Genomic DNA, 24,691 nt, shown 5'->3' with positions numbered 1-24,691 from the left:
GAATACAGCAATGTCTTAGGCTACAAAATCAACACCCATAACTCTGTAGCCTTTATATATATCAACAATAACTAAGCCGAAAAAAACAGTCAAGGACTCTATGCCTTTCACAGTAGTGCCAAAGAAGATAAAATATTTGGGAGTATACCTAACAAAGGACGTGAAAGATCTCTACAAAGAGAACTATGAAACTTTAAGAAAAGAAATAGCTGAAGATGTTAACAAATGGAAAAACATACCTTGCTCATGGCTGGGAAGAATCAACATACCACCCAAAGCAATATATAATTTTAATGCAATTCCTATAAAAGCTCCATTGTCATATTTTAAAGATCTTGAAAAAATAATACTTTGTTTTGTATGGATTCAGAAAAAACCTCAAATAGCCAAAACATTACTCGGCAATAAAAACAAAGCTGGAGGAATCATGCTACCAGACCTGAGACTGTACTATAAATTGATAGTGATCAAAACAGCATGGTACTGGCATACAAACAGAGAAGTAGATGTCTGGAACAGAATAGAGAACCAAGATATGAATCCAGCTACTTACTGTTATTTTATCTTTGACAAGCCAATTAAAAACATTCAGTGGGGAAAAGATTCCCTATTTAACAAATGGTACTGGGTTAACTGGCTGGCGATCTGTAAAAGACTGAAACTGGACCCACACCTTTCACCATTAACTAAGATAGACTCTCACTGGATAAAAGATTTAAACTTAAGACATGAAACTATGAAAATACTTGAACAAAGTGCAGGGAAAACTCTTGAAGGAATCAGCCTGAGTAAATATTTTATGAGGAGGACTTCCCAGGCAATTGAAGCAGTCTCAAAAATACATTACTGGGACCTGATTAAACTAAAATGCTTCTGCACAGCCTAGAACACTGTTTTTTAAGTAAAGCAAGCAGACAGCCCTCAGAATGGGAGAAAATATTTGCACGTTATATCTCCGATGAAGGTTTAATAACCAGAATCCACAGAGAACTCAAATGCATTAGCAAGAAAAGAATAAGTGATCCCATCTCAGGGTGAGCAAGGGATTTGAAGAGAAATTTCTCTAAAGAAGACAGATGCACAATCTACAAACACATGAAAAAAAGCTCATCATCATTAATCATCAGAGAAATGCAAATCAAACTACTTTGAGATATCACCTAACCCCAGTAAGAGTAGCCCACATAACAAAATCCCAAAACCAGAGATGTTGGCGTGGATGTGGAGAATAGGGCACACTTCTACACTGCTGGTGGGAATGCACACTAATACATTCCTTCTGGAAGGATGTTTGGAGAATATTTAGGGACCTAAAAATAGACCTGCCATTTGATCCTATAATTCCTTTACCAGGTTTATACCCAGAAGACCAAAAATCACAATATAACAAAGACATCTATACCAGAATGTTTATTGCAGCCCAATTCACAATTGCTAAGTCATGAAAGAAGCCCAAGTGCCCATCGACCCATGAATGTACTAGCAAATTGTGGTATATGCATACCATGGAATATTATGCAGCCTTAAAGAAAGATTGAGACTTTGCTATGTTTACATGGATGGAGCTGGAACATATTCTTCTTAGCAAAGGATCTCAGGAATGGAAGAAAAAGTATCCAATATACTCAGCCCTACTATGAAGCCTAATTTATAGCTTTCACATGAAGGCTATAATCCAACTATACCACAAGAATATGGGGAAAAGGCCAAGGAAGGGGAAGGGGGGAAGGTTAGGGTGGAGAGAGGGTAATTGGTGGGGTCACACCTACGGTGCATCTTAGAATGGGTACAGGCGAAACTTACTAAATGCAGAATACAAATGTCTACATACAATAACTAAGAAAATGCCATGAAGGCTACGTTGAACAGTTTGATGAGAATATTTCAGATTGCATATGAAACCAGCACATTGTACCCCTTGATTGCACTAATGTACACAGCTATGATTTAATAATAAAAAAATACCTTTTTCAAATTCTAAATTCATGTATATGTAGCAATTTTTCAGAAACCTCTGTTCCATTGTTCTATGGGCCTAGTGATGACAATGATAACATTTCACTATTTTAAAATTATATCTTTAGGGTGGCGCCTATGGCTCAAAGAGTAGGGTGCCAGCCCCATATGCTGGAGGTGGCAGGTTCAAACCCAGCCCCAGTCAATAGCAGCAAAATAAATAAATAAATAAAAAATAATGTCTTTATCCTATATTGTACAATTTGGTAAGAAAAGCCTCTCCCTTCTTTATAATTAAGTTCCAATATTCTTGATTCTATAAATTCCACGTGAATTTTAGGAACTGCCCAATAAATTTGTCAAGTTCCAAAATTTGAATATTATTTCAAATTTTTGGATTTGGGGGGGAAGAGAATAACAGTTTTACAAAATTGACTTTTCCCATTCATAAATCTGTGTGACACACTTATATTCAGATATTCTTCGAAGTCTATCAAGCTACTTATCAGCTATGTTACAGTGATAAATAACTCTGAATATAATTTCCAGCATATATTTCTTTGGTGAGACTGGTGATAACAGAGAAGCCCCATCCACTTATAACTAACAGAATACTCTCTACATTACTTTGCATTCTCAGGAACAATATAAGTACATAGATCACAGCTAAAGAAAGTTTTCAAATTCTTACTATGTACTGAAATGCTGAAACATCACTATGGGATATCCAGAATCACTTTCATTTTTTGCTGCCACCTCTTTGAGGCACAATATTTTCAAAAGATTTAAACTTAATGGAGTATTTCTACAAAAGTTCATGACCACAAGGAGAAACTCATTCATCATTACTTATTGTGTGTCGCTCTTACAAAACAAGTTTAGAATAGACTTTGGACTTCAGAAGACACCTGCAGATTTCCCTGATGTCTGAAAGCAGGGATGAATAGTTAGCTGGGTCACCTCTCACCTCACACTGAAGCAATAGAGCGGTTACAACTCAGTAAGAAAGAGATGGGTCATCCTCTCTAGTGCAAACAAAGCATATTTGGAATACTGTCATTGCATTTATAAACGTATTCTGTAACAGTAAAAAAATTGTCTAGTTTACAATGAACTGTACATAGTTAGTGGAATGACAATTTTTATTTTTAACATTTGTTTTCTGTTCTATCATTTTCCTCTAATAAACTAAGAAATGTAACTTGGCTCTCATTAAAAATGAACAAACAGCCCTTCCTTTAATTCACTTGGTTAATTCATGTTTTCATGCTTTTTGGTCAATTTGCTTTTTTCCATGCTGCAATATATTACAAAAGTTTACATAGTAAAACTTGGTTAATATTAAATGCTATATTTCAAAGTAGCTAATGGAAAAGTTCTATAGACTAGACTTCAAATATTTTTGTATCAGCTAAAACTGCTGAAATTTGCACAATTGAGAAAAACCAGACATACCTGACATTTTGAGGATTTAACAAAGGAAGACACAACACATTTTCAAAAGCTTAGACTTTTTCTCACCAGTGTGGTATTTTGCCTGGTGACATTAAGGGAACAATTTCTGTCTTATTTATAACTGCTTCTTCCAATTTACTGGTTGTCTTTCAAAAAATTATCTACGTATGTCTAAGTACCAAATTTTAAATATACAACTCTCTCCCTTTAACTCTAATGGAGGCATCATATCCATGGTGCATCATCTTTTCACATTAACATTTGTATTAATCACTAAATACACCTCATATAAAAATGTGGAAAACATTGATTTTGAGACAATGCATTATTTTAACATTAACTATAATGCAAAAGCCACTCAGTTGAATAAAAAGAATATTGTCAACACACACACACACACACACACACACACACACACACACGCACACCCTTGCAGGTAAGGTGGTAACCCTTCCCTATTGATAACATAGAAGCTGAATTTTTTTTGTATTCACTTGATTTTTTCCTTCATTTTACCACCTATGTATGAAAAATTAATTATCTAATTTAGCTTTTCCTGTTCTTTAATTTTATTAAAAGTATTCCTAGTGTCTAGTTTTTTTTTTTTTTTTGCGGGACATCACATATTTTAGTTTTAAGCATATTGTGTGTAGCTACAGTTCATTCATTCTCTTTGGTGTATGGTATTCCATTGTAAAAAAATAGAAAACAATTTATTTACTCATTCTCTTGGTGGATAGATATTTGAATGTTTTCTACTACTGACAGTTATGTATCATATAAAATGCTCTGTACTTGCATTTTATAATCTATGTACTGTGGGGATATTTTCATATTTGTATATGCGTGTCATATATGACAACATGATAAATACATATGTATGTTATATAATTCTACTGTCATATATAACTGTGATACATATTATATACATTATATATGTGCATTAATAACATTTTCTCTCTTAAAAAAACATATTTCTGTTAAATGTCTACTTTTTTATTTTGTGGGTGTAGAATATTTTTAACCTGTCCTTTATTAAAGGGCATTTACAGTGTGCTTCATCTTTTGGCACTACAGGCAATTTAGCCTGCCCTGAAGAGAGTTGGAGACTAAGGTCTCAGGCCTTTGGAAAAATGCTCCAGCAAGAAGAAGAGCAACCACCACTGTGCCAAATTACTACAAAATATTTTTCTACATTCGTCTTTGCATACATATACTAGAAAATAAATATTCAGGAATGGAATTCCTGGGTCAAATAATAAATTGAGTCTTCACTTCTTAAATAATTATTGTTATTTTTATCCAAAAGAAATATGACCTAAGACTATTTTGTGCCACATTTATCATAATCCACTAATTTTGATACACTTATTATTTTAATAAATGGTTTGAACACTTACAAACACCTGCAGTTTGCCCAGTGAGACTATATTAAAGGTGTTCATGGGATGAGGGTTTTGATAGAACACCCTCTTCTGGTAGTTGGACGTTACTGTATTAAATTAATAAATTTGAAGATTATCTGCTCAAGTCAAGTATAAGCCATTTTTCTTTTCTTGTTGAAGGCTTAAAATTAGAAAAACTAGAGAAAAATGCCAATTACCAGCCATCAGACTACAGATAAATGGAGCCCTTCCTTCTTTGTGGTGGGGATGGTTTAAAACTAATGAGAAGAGGCAAGGAGATCATTATTTCAAATATTCTAGAGATGTTTGCTCATACTATTTCTCTTCAATCACATCTTTTGACATTTATGTCTAAGAATATACATTGGCAAAAAGAAAGCACTTGGACTTCCTGCCGAACCACACAAATTGGACTTTATCCAGAACCAATTTTGAAATAGCCGAAGCTTGTCTTCAGAGTCTATCCTTTTCCATGTAATGAAAAAGGATTAGGATTTCTTATTAGGATTTCTCGATATTTTTAACTTCAGATTTCTAGGGAAATGTGCTGCACTTAAGTGCCCCCCTTCTTAAACGATGAAGTGTTTCTATCACATGGTCCATTCAAACCTGGAAACTGATCAGATAAACTGATCTGAGATATAGCACTAATTACTGATTATGAATTCTTGAACTATATCTCCCAAAGGTTAGCCCTCAGAATATTACCTCATATATTGCTCTGAATTGGGTGCCCTAAAGGCTAATATGTCATCTTTTATATTATCTACATTTGGAAAGGAGACCCTGTGAAAACTAATAAACAATGACTGATAGTCAAAATATGTCTCAAATAAACTCACAAGAACAATAAGTAATGGTAAACAGTGCTGAGAAAAGAAGACACCACTTGCAAAATGTTTTGTTTTGTCTTTTTCTTTTTCTGGTTCTTAGAATGATTGCTTTCAAACTTCTCCCATTCATTGTGATGTTGACTGTAGTTTCCTTTTTTTTTTTTTTTTGTATATTGAACTATTTTGAGGTATATTCTGTGTCTAGTCTAGTTTGTTAAGGGTTTTTGTCATGAAGGGATATTGGATTTTATCAAATACTTTTTCTACATCTATCGAGATATCCCTGAAATAAAACCCACTTTTTCATGATGTATTGTCTTTTTCGTGTGCTGCTGGAAGTGTTTGCTGGTATGACATATTTTGTTGAGGATACTGTCAGGGATACGAGCCTGTAATTTTTGTTTTGCTCTTGTTGTATCCTTGTCTGGCTTTGGCATCAGGGTGATACTGGATTTGTAAAATAAGTTAGATATAATTCCACCTTTCTTAATTTGTCAGGGCAGTTTCAGGAAGACTGGTACCAGTTCTTTGTATATTTAAATATTAACTGTGAATCCATATGGTCCTGTCCTGAACTTTTCTATTAAATTGGGAAATTTTTTATTACTGACTTAATCTCACTCATAGTTATTGGTCTGTTCAGGATTTCTATTTCCAGTATCCTTGTAATGGGGTTCAGATGTCTCTTGCATCTTGTTGAGTTTTGTATCTGAATACTTTAGCTGGAATTTTGGAAATTTCTTGTTCTCGCTGCTGGAAAATTACTGTGTTCCTTTGGGGGTATTGTAACACCTTACTTTTTCTTTATTTCAGATTAATATGTAGGTACCAATTATTAGGTTACAGTGTTTGCATTTTATAGGCACAGTTCGAATAGTAGGTGAGCCTTTACCTGGGGGGTGTGCTGTATACCCTTACTTTTTTCCCATTAAGTGAAAGATTACCAACACCCACTTTCTTCCCCACATTCTTCTCCCTCCTGTTCCCTCTGTCCTATTTGAGTTTAATTGTGTTTTTTTCATGTGACTGTGTAGTTATTTGTTATTTTCATATTAGTAATGCATACATTATTGAATACTTGCTTTTTCATTCTTGTGATACTTTACTAAGAATAAAGTTCTTCAACTCCATACAGGTTATACAAAAGATACAAAATCTCCATCTTTTTATGGCTTAATGGAATTTAATGGCATACATATACCACCATTTATTAATCCATTCATGAGTTTATGGGCACTTGGATTGATTCTTTACCCTGGTGATTGTGAATTGAGCTGTGATTAACATTTTAGTGCAAATGTCCTTGTGGTAAAATGATTTTTTTTTCTTGTAGGTAGATAGTGATGAGATCCTGGGATCAAATGAAAGGTTTACTTAAGCTCTTTGGGGATTTTTTTTTTTTTCGTATTTCTAGTTCTTTTACATTGAATTCTTCATGTCTGGAGATATAGTTGCTTCTTATTATTGAATTTACATTCACTGGGGTAGAACTGTTTTCCTTAAGGAGGTTGCTGTTGTGAATGTTGAGTAGGGAGGGTTGTTTGCCTTTTCTCCTGAGTGCGTTCACCAGTGAAGACTCTGTATCAGAGTCCCTTGTTATTAATAGTCTCAGTGCAGTGGCTTTGTCAAATGCCAGCTGTGGTAGCATGTACTGGGCAGGTGAACCAGCTGAGTGCCTCCGGGTTAGCCTGGGCAGCACGGGTGATGGTGGCAGCAGAGTTTGCAAGAAGCTTGTCTCCTTTCCGCCGTGCACTTGCATAAGTACATGTTGTAATCAGCTTTGCGGGTTAATCTCCAGGTCAGTAGGTGGTACTAGCAGGTGAAAGCCAGCAGTGTTGTGGAAGCAGGGTCTATGCTTAACTTTCCTTAAGCTGGTAATCTGCATTCCACGAGAAAGGCTGGGCTATGGAATGTTCCATGATCTGTGTCCACTGCCTAACACTGCTGGAGAGGGGAGCTGGGTGGGGTGGTCTAAAGGAGCTCCGACCTTCCCTGAGGGGTTGAAGGACAAAGTCGTCAGGCCCCTATAGGAATACTTCAGAGAGAAGAAGGGCGACCAACAGTCACTTTGGCAAAATCCCAGCACTAGAAAAGGGAAGTTCTAGCTTCACAGCCAAGTGAGCAGGGGTGGAGCCACCGTGCCCTAAGGCTCCAAACCCGGCTGAGCTTCCTCCGCTCCCACAGTCCAACCAGGACTCTTTGCAGGGAGTGGGAACAGTTAGCCGAGTCAGGGCAGACCCCGTCCACGCCTCTCTCGCAAATCCCCTCCCACTTCAGTCCTGTGGATGACTCTTAATTCCAGATACGAGCCCAGAATCCCTACCACACTCACCTCTCACTTAAGGCGGTGAGGACCCTCCCCAGCTCCAGATCCAACGGCCAATCCCAAGACCACAGCTCCCGTCAGATGGCCAATCCCAGGCCCGTAGCTCCCCTCAGATGGCCAATCCCAGGCCCGCAGCTCCCCTCAGATGGCCAATCCCAGGCCCGCAGCTCCCCTCAGATGGCCAATCCCAGGACCACAGCTCCCCTCCCTAGCCGGCGGGATCTTCTACCCACACCCACGTCTGGGAGAGTGTACGGGTGCTTACCAGGGCTGATTCTGGCTTGGGAGTGTTAAAAGTGGTCTTTTGTGGTCCAAATGGCATGGTCGCCCAGTGGACGGGTTGATGCAGAGGGACGCTCACTCCCCATCTCCTCCCGTTTGGAGTTTCACCCCCAGTTTTCAGCCCACCTTCTCCTCCTCAGGATCTGGTGTCATTCACTTTTCCTTTAATTCCCATGTTTAGTCATGGATAAAATTTCACAGCATGAATTTCTATACACTATTTTGCTTCTTCCAATGAGTGAGGCACCGCAGAAAAGCCTCTAGTCTGCTGTATTTTCATCGCGTGTCCCCCTGGTGTCCTGAAGCTGTGAGCGTTACTCCAGGTCAGTACTGAGGAGAACGAAGCTTTGGTCTCCACTCAGAAAATACATTTTGATACACATTTTTCTATATCTCCTAAAGTATTACCAATATATTTTGTGCCTGAATTTTTTGTTTATTTAGAATAAAGTTAAAACTTTCCTAGAAATACTTTTTCATCAGAAAGGAGTAACAATTGAGTTTTATGGCATAATTGTTCTTTTCCACTTTTTCATTTGTTTTGAAATTAATAATAAAATAAACAAATATGGATGTTTGTTTTTTAAAAGCTTGAGACTGATTATGACAATAAGCATAAAAATAAAAAGAAGCCACACATACATGGTGAAATAGTAAAACTATTACTAATAAAGTATTTTAAATTGAACTATAAACAAATAAAAACCAAAAAAATACTTTTTAAAAAACTGGTTGACCATGAAGAAACATCAACACCAGTTAAAGATAGTATTGGTGGTGTGTTTTCTTTTTCAAAGTATTGGAAATTGTTTCCCTGAAAATTGCTAGGATTAAGCATAATAGCACAATTTTATTGGGAGGTACTAATAAATTAACCCTAATTCCCCTTCTTAAATTTAATATGGATTTACTAGCATATGGTTCACTATTTAAACCTGCATATCCCCATCTATAAAATTAGGAAAATATCAGTCAGACAGATTTTATTTGTAAGCAGACTAATGCTCGTAAGAAAGTAAAGAGCAGGTCTAAGGACTGCTGCTAATGGATAAATAACCATCCGTGAGTGAAGAAGACATTATTATGATTTACATAATATTCCTGGTTTTGCTCAGTCTGAGTACTAGTGATTGGTAAGTAATACTCAGATGGCTTTATACCTGGGTTTAATTACATGAAATCCTGCACATAATGAACCTGTATATTGGGGAAGTTGACAGTTTCTCTTTGGTTCTTTAGTCTACACATTTATTATAGGTGATAAAATTATTATGAAAAGTTGCCATCATCTGAGACCTTAATTTTTTTTTCTCTGTCTTATGCTATTTGAGGGGCTAAATCCCCAGTCTAAACATTCACCCTAAGTCTTGCTGATTTCATACACAAAGCTGGGGCAGCCCTAAAATACTTTTTGTGAGGTTGAAGTCATGGGGCAACACCATTAAAGTAAAATGAGAAGACTGATACCATGGCCCTGCCTGACAGCTCTGCTCCTATTAGCAGAAGGTTCTTGAGATGGCAGGATAAAGCCCTGGGCAACATATGCTATGACAGCCATGGTCATGGCCTATTTCTGTTATTTCCTTTTTAAGTTAGCTTGCATTGTTAGCAGTTTCCTATCCATCTTTGAGCTATCTCTAAGGCACTGCTAGGGTTAGGATTTAATATATAGAGCAGAGAGTAATGATACAAAAAGAAAAAAGAAAAGAAAAAAGGAAAATAAACAACGATTTACGGAAGCAGTGAAATGTATTAAAATGAAAGATTCGTTATTTCATATATTTATTAAAAATATGAGCTGTATACTCCTTTCTCATTAGTTTTAAGATTCTGAAAATATCATTTTAGGTGTCATCACCTATCCAGCAGTGTCATGATTTTCTCTGCCCATCAAGACACTTAGTGAAAAAAGCCAATCATTTTTTTGCCCCTATCTTTCAATTGTCTTTTTGTCTCAAGTATAAAATTCTATACATTATAATATAGAAAAAATAAAATAGCTGAGGTTTTGACTTGTTTGAATATAATGTTAACAAGCTATATGTTTAAATTGGTATGCAAAATTGGAGGAATTTTTTTTTAATTCAAGCTATGTGGTAATAGTTTTAAAGGTCTTTTTTATGATTATAAAATACAATACTTTTTGCATTCATATTTCTTGAGTTATTATGAAATTCAGTATTATGCATGTAGAATTTAAGTGTCCTGAAATTGAATCTATATATTTTTTATCTTCAAAAATTACTATTATTCACTTACTATGTATTACCTTATGCAACATTATAAATGGTTGAGCAAAATATGTTGTCTGCACTCCAGGAATTTATGTCATAGTAGTTGGAATTTGATACATGGAGAAGCTTTACAATGCAAAACAGTAAGTGCTATCGGCATGAGCTTCCACTGTTTCCAAATCCAGAGATCCCTTCTGGAAATGTTGAAGTATAAAACAAGTGATTATAATGTGGACATGCAAATTATAGAATTTGTACTTGCAGTGAATATGATCAGAGTCTCTGTATATACAGCATACCCCCAAACATTATTTCTTTTAGTGTATGAGTGTGATGTTAAATTATTTCATATAAAAATTCAGTTTATTTTTCTCAAGGTATCATTTGTTTTCTCTCTCAGAAACTCCTCCCAATTTCCTCTGCAAACATTCTCTGAAATTGGAGGTATTCAAACTAAGGAATTAAAATGCTGAAATTAACTGCATTTTTTTCATTTGTATGTAGGTTTTCTAATTATAATGCTCTTCCTTTTTACCATAAGTAAAGTTTGTGGGTCGGACAAAAGGGAACAGACAAATGTTGTTGGAACCTCTACTGAGACCTTGACTCAGCATGAATAAACTCTCACAAGATTCTTGCATTATCAGTTTGTTCTTTAATTTTTTCACCCTTCTGTTTTTTTCATCTTTGCACACCAAGGCTTTGTTTCCCTGAAATCACCAAGAATCACCCATTCTATTTCAATAATATTACATAGATGCCTCTCCCTCTTCTAGGGCAAGTATTTTTCCTTTGAACATCTCCATCCATATAACATTCCAAATATTTAATTGAAGTTTATTAAAAACCCAACATGTGGTTTGTAATTATATTAACTTCAACATAAGAGTCAGAGAACTTGGATTAATCAATACATAATGTTGTAGATAGGCTTTTCCAGGAAATAGAGGAAATAATGTATGCCTTAGGCACAACCATTCTTTGGCACTCTTTTTGTTACCTTTCCATTTTTATTGTCCATGTCAATAGGAAGGATTCCTTTAATTTACTCAACTTGTATCAACACACTGTAATGTCTTTATTTTTCACCATAATTAAGCCAAGGATTTAAATTTAATCTAGAAATTTAAAAAAAATTGAACTCTTAAAAGAGGTTCTAGGCTGGTCTTGAATCATTCTGCCACAGACATGTTTTCACATACATTCAAAAGAGATATTTTTGGTTTCTTTGTTTCTAGAGGAGAATGCTATTAGAGACTCAGTTTACCAGCCTACTTGTTCACACAGTACTGTTTCACAAGTGCTGAGGTAAAAAGGGTGACCTCAGAGTTTGCTGAGCTATTTAATGGCAGATAATTTTTATTGGGTAAAAGTCTGAAATTTATTTTGTGCCACTGCAATCTGTGTTCTCCACGTCCCCTCCTCTCATATTACAGTTCCTTGTGTATAAAGTCATGTACACCGTGTGTTGATGTGTGCTACAAAATGTAGGATTATTGCTTTTGACTCAAGTTTAAAGAGACCTGCATGATAAATTCATCTTTCCTTTTAAATTCTGACCTTACTCAGCAATAAGAAAAAGAGGAGAAAACAAATCACCTTTGTTACTGAGAGAGGGTGAGTTGTAACTCCAAAGCAGCCAGTATGTCTGCAAATTCCTAGCCGCTTTCCCCCATCCACTGGCTCACCTGTGGCAGCGTCTAAGTCTACAGAGGATTCAAAATAAACTGAGTTGCTATCTTGTAATTTTCCAGGGAAAGCAGTAAAAAAAGAAAAAAAGGAACAAAGTCCCTAGTCTTAGGACTTTTGAACATTAATTTACCTAAATCAAGACATATAGAATTGCTTTTCTTTCCAACCAGGCAAATTATTCCACTTTCGTGGGGAGAAGAAACAAGTAATTCATGAGGCTAGAATTGTATAGAAAACAATTTAACTCTGTGAAAATCAGAAGCACAAGAAAGAGGCTTTCTTTATTGAATGCATATTATTCAGTGTCTGAAAAGCAAAAGCAATGTCAAATATTTTACCAACAATTTGAGAGTAATTTGAAAACATAGTGTACTTTGTACCAAAAAGAGTATACCAGTGTACTATATAAAATGTAATAATTAAAAAATGAATACAGGGATTTTATTTAAAAATATACCTCCAGCTCTCTTCTTTTGGTTTCTATTATTTGAAAATTTTTTTCTTTATCAGGTATGTAATCTCTTCTGCTGTGGCGTGGTTTATTTATTTTTATAGGTATCTTCAGTTTTTAATTCCAATTACTCAGAGAACCTTGGGTACACAGCACCTTTAGTGTATGACTCCAAAATAAGTTTTTAAAAAAGTCAAAGAACAAATCAATAACCCGAATTATTTGAAATGGTCTATATTGAATTAGAAATATTACATGGAAAATTTCACAAGAATGATTAAATAAAATAACATCTTCTGTACTCTATTTATGAAGTGCTGTGCTATGCAAAAGTCAATACATGGATATAATCATATTAGGAAGATATTAAAATTGTTTATAAGCTCATATTAATTAAAATAATTTTTAATAAACTTTCCACCTTAGAATAGCTTCTGATTAATGGAAAAGTTACAAAGAGAGTACAGAGAATTCTCATAAGCCCCACACATTCTCCTCTGTTATTGATATCTTGAAATAGTTTTGTAAATTTGCCACAATTAATGAACAATTATGAATACATTGTTAATATTAAAAGTCCATAATTTATTCAGAGGTCATTAATCTTCATCAGTTTTGTTTTGTTTTGTTTTTAGTTACAGAATCACATGCATTTAGTTGTCACGTTTGCTTAGTAGCCAATTGCCTGTAACTTTCTTAGAGTTTCCTTATTTTGCATAAGCTTGATAGTTTTCAGAGGTCATTGTCAAGTATTTTGTAGAATGCCACTCAACTGGGATTTGTCTGATGTGTTTGTCATGACTGTATTGGGATTATATGTTTTGGAAAGAACATCATAGGGTAAAGTGCCATTCTCACCACATCATGTCACACTATCAACATGATCTACCATTGTTGATGTTGACCTTGTTCGGGTGGCTGAGGTGGTGTTTGTCAGATCTCCCTATAAAGTTACTCATTTTTTTCTACCTTTCCTTAATCTTTGGAAGGAGGTCACTATGCACAGCCCACACTTACGGAACATGGAGTTTTGTTCTCCCTAAGTGAGTACAGAGAAACCATACATATTTTGAATTCTGCACAGGATTTTTATCAAGTCTTCTCCATTTATTTATTTATTTAATTATTTAATAATGTTTTAGGCTATTATGGAATTTTGGATATTTACTTTATATGTTGGCTTGTGATGCAATTCTAATTTATTTACATTATTGCCTAAATTATTCCATCTATTGCTATTTGATGGCTCTTGTGTCCTTTTGGTATACATGTTATCAATGGAAGTTTTTTGTTTTTTTTTCAATAACAGTTTTCTACTCTCTAGCATTAGAAAATGCTGCAAGCCCATAGTAAGTATTCCCTGCCCTAGGGCTAGAATCAGACATTTTCTTACGGAGCCTTGGTTCCTTTTTTGTTTGTTTATTTATAAAATGGTATCAGAAACCAAGATCTGAGTACCAGGCATTCTCATTGCTACTGGATAGCAAACTTTATGGACACCCTGTATAAAAAGAATTACACGGTATGTAGCTTTTTCAGACTGGCTACATTCACTTAACAATGTGTATTTAAGATATATATGTATCTTCTCATGGATTAATCTATTTGTTGTTATAACTTTATAATATTTCACTGTATATAGATACATAACTACACTCATATATCATTTTCTTTTCACTTGAGGAATTTAACCTTTATTTCGGAGTAGCTTTGCTGGTGATGAATTCCTTGTGTTTATATTTATCTGAGAAAGTTTTTATTTTTTCTTCACTTTTAAAAGATAATTTTCAGGATATAGAATTCTATAATAGTACTACTTTTCTCAATACTTCAAATATTACATTCCACTCTCTTCTTGTTTTCATTGTTTCTGATAATTGTGCTGGAATTTCTGTTTTAAGTAAACTGTTTCCCTACGCTTCTTGAGCGATTCTTTTCTCAGCCACATAGAGTCTACTGATGAGCCACGTTATAGTATATTTTATCAGTTCTTTTTGATCCTTTCTTCAAGTTTCCTTTTTTATTTTTATATTACTCAACTGAACTTGATTGTTGTCTATTTTTCATTAGAGCACTTAACATAGTAAATACATTTATTTTAAATTTCTTATCTACGAATTTCAACATTGGTGTCATATCTGTGTGTGATTCTGAAGTTTTCTTTACGTCACTTAAGACTGTGACTTGTCTTGCCTTTAAGCATGACTTGTAATTTTGTTGTTGTTGAAATCTAGACACAATATTTAGGTAACAGGAACTACATTAAATAGGCCTTGAATGTGGGGTGTGAGGTTATTTTGTCTAGGACTTCCATTGTTTTAAACGTTTCTTATGTAAGTGTCAGAGACTTCAAACACTGTGGTGTCCTGTTTTTGTATCCCACCTTTACTTTGGACCTTCCTTGATTTACCTCTATGAAAGTTTGTGTCTTCTAGAAATTTTCAGGTCTAACACAGTTGTATTACACTAAATTCTCCAACCTGTTCACTGATGATAGGTATGAAGAAGAGGAGGCTTTCTGCAATATCCCCTTTACATTTGAAGTCCTTTCCCTGCCTACAACTTGGTGTTATATTTCACAAGGCTTTATCTAGAGGTACAGATTTTTCCCCCTCTTTTCCCTCCCTACTTATTTATCTGGCTGCAGTTTTCCCAGTCTGTTTTCTTGAAGTGCTGACATCACTTAATTATACATTATTTTTATTTCTTAGGTGAGACAAGAAGGGTGGAGTAGAGAGAATGCCCTGCCCCTCCACCAGGTTAAGACTCTTACAGCCTTTTACTCTGGAAACTATCCTTTATTATGGAAAAGATTCTGGTATAATATATGGTGATTTTTCTTCTCTGCCTTCTGCCAGAGATGTGAGGGAATCACTCTTAAAACTTAACCCTGAAAACATGGTGGAATTCTTGGAAATAAGCCCAGGGAAGTGTAAGTGGCCTCCTAAGACTAAGAGCCCTGCACAGTGGCTCATGCCTGTAATCCTAGCTCTTGGAAGCCAAGACAGGTGTACTGCTTGAGCTCAGGAGCTCAAGACCAGCTTGAGCAAGAGTGAGACCCCATCTCTATTAAAATAGAAAAAATTAGCCAGGCTTGGTGGTGGGTCCGGTAGTCCCAGCTACTTGGGGATGGGGAGGCAAAAGGATCACTGGAGGCCAAGCATTTGAGGATGTTGACAGCTTTGATGCCATGGCACTCTACCCAGGGTGACAGAGTGGGACTCTTTATCAAAATAAAAAAAAAAATAAAAATAAAAGGCAAGGCTCGGCTCCTGTTGCTCAGTGATTAGGGCGCCGGCCACATACACCAAAGCTGGCAGGTTCGAGCCTGGCCTGGGCCTGCTAAACAATGACAACTGCAACCAAAAAATAGCCAGGCATTGTGGCAGGTGCCTGTAGCCCCAGCTACTTGGAAGCCCACGAGTTTGCCCATGAGTTTGAGGTTGTTGTGAACTGATGCCAATGGTAACATAGTGAGACTCTGTCTCAAAAAAAAAAATTAAATAAATAAATAAAAACTTCTCTCTCATGCTAGTCCACATTCAACAGCCATTGAAAGTTTACCTCACACCACATGCAAAAATTAGCTTAAAATGTATCAGAGACCTAAATGTACAACCTACAACTTAAATATCCTTTGCAGAAAATATGGGTATACATTTTTATGACCTTGGATTATCAATGGTTTCTTAGATAAGACACAAAAACATAAATAACAACAAAACATAGATAAACAGGACTTTATCAAAATTTAACTTTTGTGGTTCTAACGTAAATTTAAGGAAATTCAAAATCATATTAATATGCATAGATGCATTATTTGCAATAGGCAAAGGATGGAAATATCCAAGAGTACATTGACAGAGGAATGGTATATAAAATACATTATGTATACATATATAGAAGGGGTGATTATTCAGTTTTCTAGGGGCAGAAAATTCTGACACATCCTACAACACAGATCAACCTTGAGGACATTATGCTACGTGAGATATGCCAGTCACAAAAAAGCGCATAACATATGCCTCCACTTATATGACATATCTAGTCAAATTCACAGAGATAAGAATTAGAATGGTGTGTATCCAGGGCCTGTGGGAGGCAAGGAGAAGAAAGCCAGGGGCTGAGGCAGGAAAAGAGAAAAGGAGAGTTTTTGTATTGTAAGTATGAAAGCAAGTTTTTAAGATGAAAAATTCTGGAGATTGTTTTCACAGCAATATGTACATAGTCATTAACACTGCTGAACTTTGCCATTTAATTAAAATGGTTAAGATAGTAAATTTATGGTATAAAATTTTTATGCTATAAATGATGCTATAAATTTTATGTAATAATTTTTTCACTATATTGACAAAAAGGAAGAAAAAGGCCTAATCATAGGTTAAAAGAAAAAAAAGGAAATAACAAATTAATACACAGAACAAAAGGAAATATTTACTAATCATGTATCTGAAAAGGGACTAATATCTAAAATATGAAAGGAAATCTCATAATGTCAATAAAATAGGAAAACAAAGTTTGAAAGTGAGTGTAGTATTTGGATAGACAATTCTCCAATTATGATATGCAAATGACCTTAAAAAATAATATGCTCAATATATTGCATTAAGTAAATGCAAATCAAAACCATAATGAGATACCACTTCATTTGATTTCTGTCTGAATTAACACATCTTTTACCTTGACTTGTTCCCACCAAATTGGAATAATAGGGTATAAATTGATCTTCTTTCATGAAACTACTTAGAAACTATACAGAATATATAAAACAACAGTTCTCACAATATTGGATGTCAGTATGTTATATTTCTGACAAACATGAAATAAACAAGCAAACCTCATTTTCCCCCCAGTTTATTGAGTGGAGAAATATTTCAGTGTACAATGGAGGAAAAAAAATCATTTTAGAAAACAATCTGGCAAATCCTCCCAAATTAAACATATGATTCAACAATTTCCCTTGTAGGTACATAACCCAAATAACCAAAAAGATACATCTACAAAACAACTATTACCTGAATGTTCACTGCAGTATTTACTGACAATAACAAAAAAAGGGGTAAAAAATTCAAATATCCTTCAGCTGAAGAAAAGGTAGAATGTTTTATATCCATACAATTTACTATTATTTAGACATAAAGTGAAATAAATTGCTGAGTCGTGCTATAGCATTGTTAAATCTAGAACATTATGGAGTGAAAAACTACCCACAAAAGCCACATATATATGAAAACCCTGAATAAGCAAAGCCAGAGAGGCAGAATACACTAGTGGTTGCCAACGTTTCTCTCTGAGATGATGAAAGTGTTCTGGAAATAAACAATAGTCATTGTTGCACGACCTTGCATATCTACTAAACTCTATTCAATTGTGCGGTTTAGAACAGTAGATTTTATATGTCAATCATATATCAATAAAAAATTTTTGAGGACAAAAGGTAAATTTTTACATGGATGAAAACATACTTTAGCCATGTCTGCTTCTGGCCAAATTGAAATAATAGGCTGTGAGTTTATCTTTTCCCCAAAACAACTAAGAAACTGACCAAAATATGTGAAACTGTGGTTCTAAAGATCACTTTGAATATTGGGCAAAAAAGGGAGTAGTGTGTTTGTTTGTTTGTTTGTTTTTGAGAGAAACAAAGCAAAAAAGAAAACCTCCTGTTGCTCCAATTTACTGAGCAGAGACAGATTCCAGTAATAACACAGGGTGAATAAAGAACTTCTGATATTAATCAGATTAGATAAGACACAAAAACATAAATAACAACAAAAACATAGACAAAGAGAACTGGAAACTACTGGCAAAGCTGGAAACTAGTGGTCTTCTTAATTTGAGGAAATGAAAATGAGAGTCTGCAAAGGACAAAAAATTTAGGATTTACCTAAAAGTCTATACAGAAAAATCTGCAGAATCAAAACAGCAATAAAACAAAACAAAATAAAAGCCATAACTAATAAATTACGTCAACAAGCTTTCTGGATCCAAGCTTATTATGAAAGAACCAGGTGCATTTCTATACACACACAATAAATTAAGAAAATTGAAGTTAAAATACATCATTTAAAATATTATAAAAATATTAAAGACTAGGAATAAAGCCAACTAAAGATGTGCATAACCCGTACAATCAACTGATTGCTGAGAGGCATGAAATATGAACTGAATAAATGGAGAGTCATACTGTTGTTATGGATCAAAAGCTCAATATTATAAGATGACAGTTCTCCCCAAGTTCATCTGTGAATTCCATGTGATCACTATCAAGATTCAAGCAGGGATTTTTTTTCTTCTTGTTTCTGTGGTTAAAACTTGATAAAATAATTCTAAAATTCATGTAAAACTTTAAGGACCTAGAAGAGTAAAATAAACTTTGAAAAAAAGAACAAAGTTGAAGTTTTTGCATTACACAACATTAAAACTTATAAAGCCACAATAATCATGCCTGCATTATATTCATGCTAAGATAGGCAAACGGATCAATGGAATAGAATAGAGAATTCAGATAATAGCCCACTTATATATATTCAATTGATTTTCAGCAAAGATGCAAAGGCAATTCAGTGGATAAGCTGTAAGAATTTCGGCAAACTTTGCAAGAGCAATTGGATATCCACGTGCACATAATAAATACTGATCCACAACTTGATCTCTATACAAAAATTAATTCAAAATAGATCCTAAACTTGAAGATTTTACCTAAGACTTGTAGAAGTTTTTGACCTTAGTTATGGAAAGATTTCTTAGAAACACCAAAAACAAATTTCATCAAAGAAAAAATCCATTAATTGTATAGCATCAAAATTAAGAACTGGTATATTAAAAACACAGTTAAGAGTAAGAAAAGACAAATCATGATAGACAGAAACTATTCATAAATCACATACCTGATAAAGAATTTATATTTGCCAAAAATAACCCTTGAAACTCTCTATTATAAAAGTAAATAGCTTAACACATAATGGGCCAAAGTTCTGGAGACATTTCATCAAAGATGGTATTATTTTGCAAAATAAGGACCAACAAATGTGGTCAACATGACTAATCATAAGATAATTCAAATTCAAACTATAATGTGATAACACCCACCTTTGAGAATGGTCAAAAATAAAAACATTTGACAATGTTTGATGAAGTGTTGATGAAGATGTGGAACAATTGGAAATTTCATAATTTTTCACTGAAAATTAATATAGCACAACTGTTGTGATATCAGCTCTCAGTTTCTTAAAAATGTAATCATACATGACTATGTGGTCCTGTTGGTTCACTTCTAAACATTTACTACCACAATTTTTAAAAAGTCATTTCTAAACCATTAGTTTGTAGGGTGTCAATTACATTACCTCAGAAATAAAACACTCTCTGTCCTTGCAAAGATTATGCCTAAATAACAGTCTGATTTACCATACAACAAATTTCTTTGTTCAAAGAATATTGGAACTCTTTAATGAATGTGGCTGTTATAAATCTAAGTAATTTTTTTTTAGAAAAACGAATCATATATAGAAGTTGTAGACGACATAATATTGAGCTATTTCAAAATAACAATAAATAATGGGATTTTCTTTTATGAAACTCAGACTTTAGCTCAGATAAGCACATTTTGAATTATATTGATATTAAAATAGTATGTTTTTCTTTTCTCTCTTAATGTCAGTGTATAATGATGGTTGTTCTAAATATAATTATGTATGATGCACAGCATTCCACCAAGGAATGGCCAAGATTAATATGATTAATTAACATTATATTGCTTTAATACTATGGACTATTGGAATGACATAATAAAAATTAAAATAATATCAGGCAACTTGCATTAATGAATAAATTTCTATGAGGTATTAAATGACAAATTCAAATGTAGAAAATTATATACTTTTTCTATAAATCAATACAAATATTCATATATACTTTATGTGTTGTGTCTATATCTAATTATGTACAGAGAAAAATATGAGGATATGCATATTAAGTATTCAAGATACAAGTATTCAGCGTATAATTATTCTGAGGTAAGAGTGTTGAAAGAAGTACTATAAAAAGGAAAGGTTGACAAAATCTGTGGTCTTATTAAATCATGTAATACATTTACATAATTTCTAAATATATATAGCATGCAATGAAAAGTAATACATAGCAGAAAAACAACCATCTTATTATTTTAACATTCTAATTCAACTTATTTAATTTAATTTATATATATAGAGAGAGAGAGCAGGTATTTAAATTAAATTATATAAAATAACTAATGCTCAAATTTTTTTGAACTCAAAAATTCTATATTATTCAATGTAATATTATGTTACTTCTGCAGACATTTTTAATTACTACAAACTCTGCACAAGCATTGATCCAGTAAGAGCCCATGTACAAGATTGCCAGAAAAAAAATTTATTCATCTATTTATAAATGTAATATTATTGAAAAAATGTGGGAATTATTGTCTGAGGAACCCCTTCCATTATAGTATAAATAAAATTCTGGATAAAAATAAAAACTAAAAGCTAAATGTATAGATAACCTCAGTGAAAATTAAAGAAAATCATGGAGATGAGCAACAAAAATAAAGGAAAGATTTAGAAACAAGAAAAGACTCTGAAGCGATAAAATCTTAGAAGTCTCTTTGGATGTTTATCTTAAATGCTAAGTTTAAGTAGACCAAAGTGAGAGAATATTAAACCAATGTAATGAGCAGGATCAAAGATCTAATCTGATATTTTCAATATAAAGACACAGGAATAAAATGTCCCTAAGATTTATTATATAGGTTGTACTTGACTTTTTTAATTTGGTTCTAGTAAAAGCAGGGAAACAGTGGCAGAGAGAAATGTCAGAAATTTTCTATATCCATTCATCTGATGTTGGGAATATTTTACTTTGTGTTTGTCATGTACTTGTATATGAAAAAATAACATGTGGTTTAGATTGATTGTGTTGGCAAATACCTAAGAAAAGTCAAATGTTAATCCTTTCTGGAAAAAATACCCTTTAGAACCAATCTTCTTAAAACTTATTTAGATAAAATTCCAGTGACAAATTTAGAGTAAAGAACTACTAGGAACACAAGTGTAAATGACCCTCCCTCTATGACATACAGTCAGCAGAGTCAACAACCAGAGGATCAGATTTTATAAACCAAATTAGTAACTATTAAATAGAAGATACAAACTAATACTTGAATAGTTTTTAAATTATGAAAGATGGGAACGAAAGTATGAGAAGGTAACCAGAAGACAAGAGGATAAACTCCCGTATCAAAATATAAGTTCAAGATATAAAAACAAAACTGATGAAAGATATGGATCCTCAGCTATCACAATGAATTTCAGTCACATTTTATGACACTGTGAAGGTGTAACAATAAAGGAAATTTTTAGAAGTAGTCAACAAACAACTACAAAATAATTATGAGATGTGTACTAAATGAATTTTTAAAAGTAATTAAAAGTTGTAAAATTAAAGTAATGTTCTCAAAATATTATGATATGGTAACTATGAAAATAAAGTTAGATGCCAGGTACAGTGTCTTATGAATGAGTACAAAAAAGAAAAAAAAAAAAAAGAACCCTACATTTTTTTTCTCCCAATTTATAAGACTAAAAATGTACTACAAACTTCAGGTCCATTAAGTTTTACAAGTGATTGCCACCATTCCTGTTTAAAAAAAGAAGTAATTCTAAGTAGCAACCAAAACAATAATAGACCAATCTTATTCACAAATAAAAATTTAAAAAATTCTTAAAATAATGTAAAGTAGTGAAGCAAAACCAACAAAAATGGGAAGATGAAATGTATCATGACACATTTGAGTTATACTAGGTATGCTAGGTCAATTTTAAATCTCTTCCAAAGGAAAAACACTAATATAGAGAATTATATTAAAAATGAAAAAAATATTCTCAATAAATGCAGAAAATAATTTGACAAAAATAAGCATTATTTTATTATTATAATTACCTCTTAACAAGTGATTATTAAATTATTAAATATTATAATTTAATTATAATATTTAATAATAAATTATTAAAATACCTCTTAACAAGTGACAAATAGAAAATAACTTACAAGATATGTGTTCAGCAAAGACCTACAGTATTCAAACTTATACAAAATGTGAAAGTATTCACTTTTAACTCCAGAAAATGACAAGATGTTAATTCCCATTGATGCTGATATTCTTTGGGATGTTATGGAGAGCGTTGTAACCTCTAGCCTGGGTTAGTTGGAAAGAACTTGTGTTCCCTGTGAGCAGCTACATTCTACACGGAGTGAGTAAGGTAGATAGAATTCAGCTTTGCATTTTAGGTTATTTTTTTTCTAAATTTACATTAGTAAAGTCAGCCTACTTCTTCACTTGTCCAGTGAGTAAAAGATAAAGAGAATGATCTGAAATGTGTTTATGAATAAATCTGTCCTCACAAAAACCAGAAAATCATGCCTACACCATAGGATATCAGCCGTTTGTGTGGCATCTTTTCAGGACTGTGCATTTTTTCTTTGCATAAGTTGAAGTGTTCTGTTGCTCTGTGGCCCCTTATATTCTGATACCTCTGATATATTTTCTGGTAACTCTCTGTGACCATGGGGACCAGATACTACACAAATTCAATTAGTCACCAACTTTTTACAGCTTCTGAAGATCTATTCATTTCAGAAATAGTTAGTGGAGTCCAGTGATTTTACATATGTCATCTTATGTATTTGTGAGGCTAAGAAGGATATGAAATTATAAATATATATTTACATATTTACATGTATTGTAAGACACATACAAGTGTTCATAAGTAGCAATAGCATAAAGTTCAGTTTTCTTTGTTAGTATGTATGCATCCAGATTCTGAAAATAATGAAACTGTTATACTGTTAATTTTATCAAATAATGCATAACTACATATTCACAGCTGTTGTTTTTCCTTTATTATGTTCATGTGTTAAATCACATTTATTGATTTGTGTACATGGAGCTATTCTTGTATCCCTGGAATACAAGCCTCTTTATTGTGGCATATTACCTTTTTGATGCATTGCTGGTGTTCCTGGGTATTTTGTTGAGGATTTTTGGATCTATATCCATCAGATATTGATCTGTAGTTTTTTTGTTGTTGTTGTTGTTGTTGTTGTGTCCTTGCCTGGCTTTGGTATCAGGTTGACACTGGCTTCATAGAATGACGTAGGGAGGATTACTACCACTGTTTTGGAACAGTGTAGGAAAATTGGTATCAGTTCTTCTTTGTATGTCTAGCATTATATAGAATTCAGCTGTGAATCTGTCTGTTCCTGGACTTTTGTTTGCTGGGATTTTTTTCTTCCTAATTCAATATTTCTTGTTAGGGGTCTGTTCTGGATTTCTGTTCCTCCTGGTTCAATCTGGAGAGGTTGTGTGTTTCTAGGATTTTATCCATTTCTTCCAGGTATGCCCATATTACTCTGAATCTTTCGTGTTTCTGTGGTATCAATTGTAATGTCTCCTTTTTAATTTCTCATTGTGCCTATATTTGAATATTCTGTCTTCTTGCTTAACCTAATTAGAGATTTATATGTTTTGTTTGTTTTCAAAGAAACAACATTTTCATTGTGTCGATCCCTTGCACTGGTATTTTTATCTCAATTTCATTCACTTATACTCTGATCTTTGTTATTTCTTTTCTTTTGCTAGACTGGGTTTGATTTGTTTTTGTTTCTGTAATGATTTTTGGTGTCATGTTGTTTTTGTTTTGTTTGTTTGTTTGTTTGTTTTTTTGAGACACAGACTCACTATTTCACCCTTGGTAGAGTACTGTGGTATCACAGCTCACAGCAACCTCAAACTCTAGAGTTTAAGTAATTCTCTTGCCTCAGCCTCCCAAGTAGCCGGGACTACAGGCACCTGGCTATTTTTTGTTGTCATTGTTGTAGTTGTCATAGTTGTTTGGAAGGCCCGGGCCGGGTTTGAATCTGCCAGTAGTCAGTGCCCTAGCCACTGAGCTACAGGTGCCAAACTCATTAGGTTTTTAATTTGTGATATTTCCATCTTTTTGATGAAGTCATTTAACAATATAAACTTCTCTCTTAGC

Source organism: Nycticebus coucang, chromosome 15, assembly GCF_027406575.1.
Source record: "Nycticebus coucang isolate mNycCou1 chromosome 15, mNycCou1.pri, whole genome shotgun sequence".
Classification (NCBI taxonomy): Eukaryota; Metazoa; Chordata; class Mammalia; order Primates; family Lorisidae; genus Nycticebus; species Nycticebus coucang.
Note: the sequence above shows the minus strand (reverse complement) of the source record.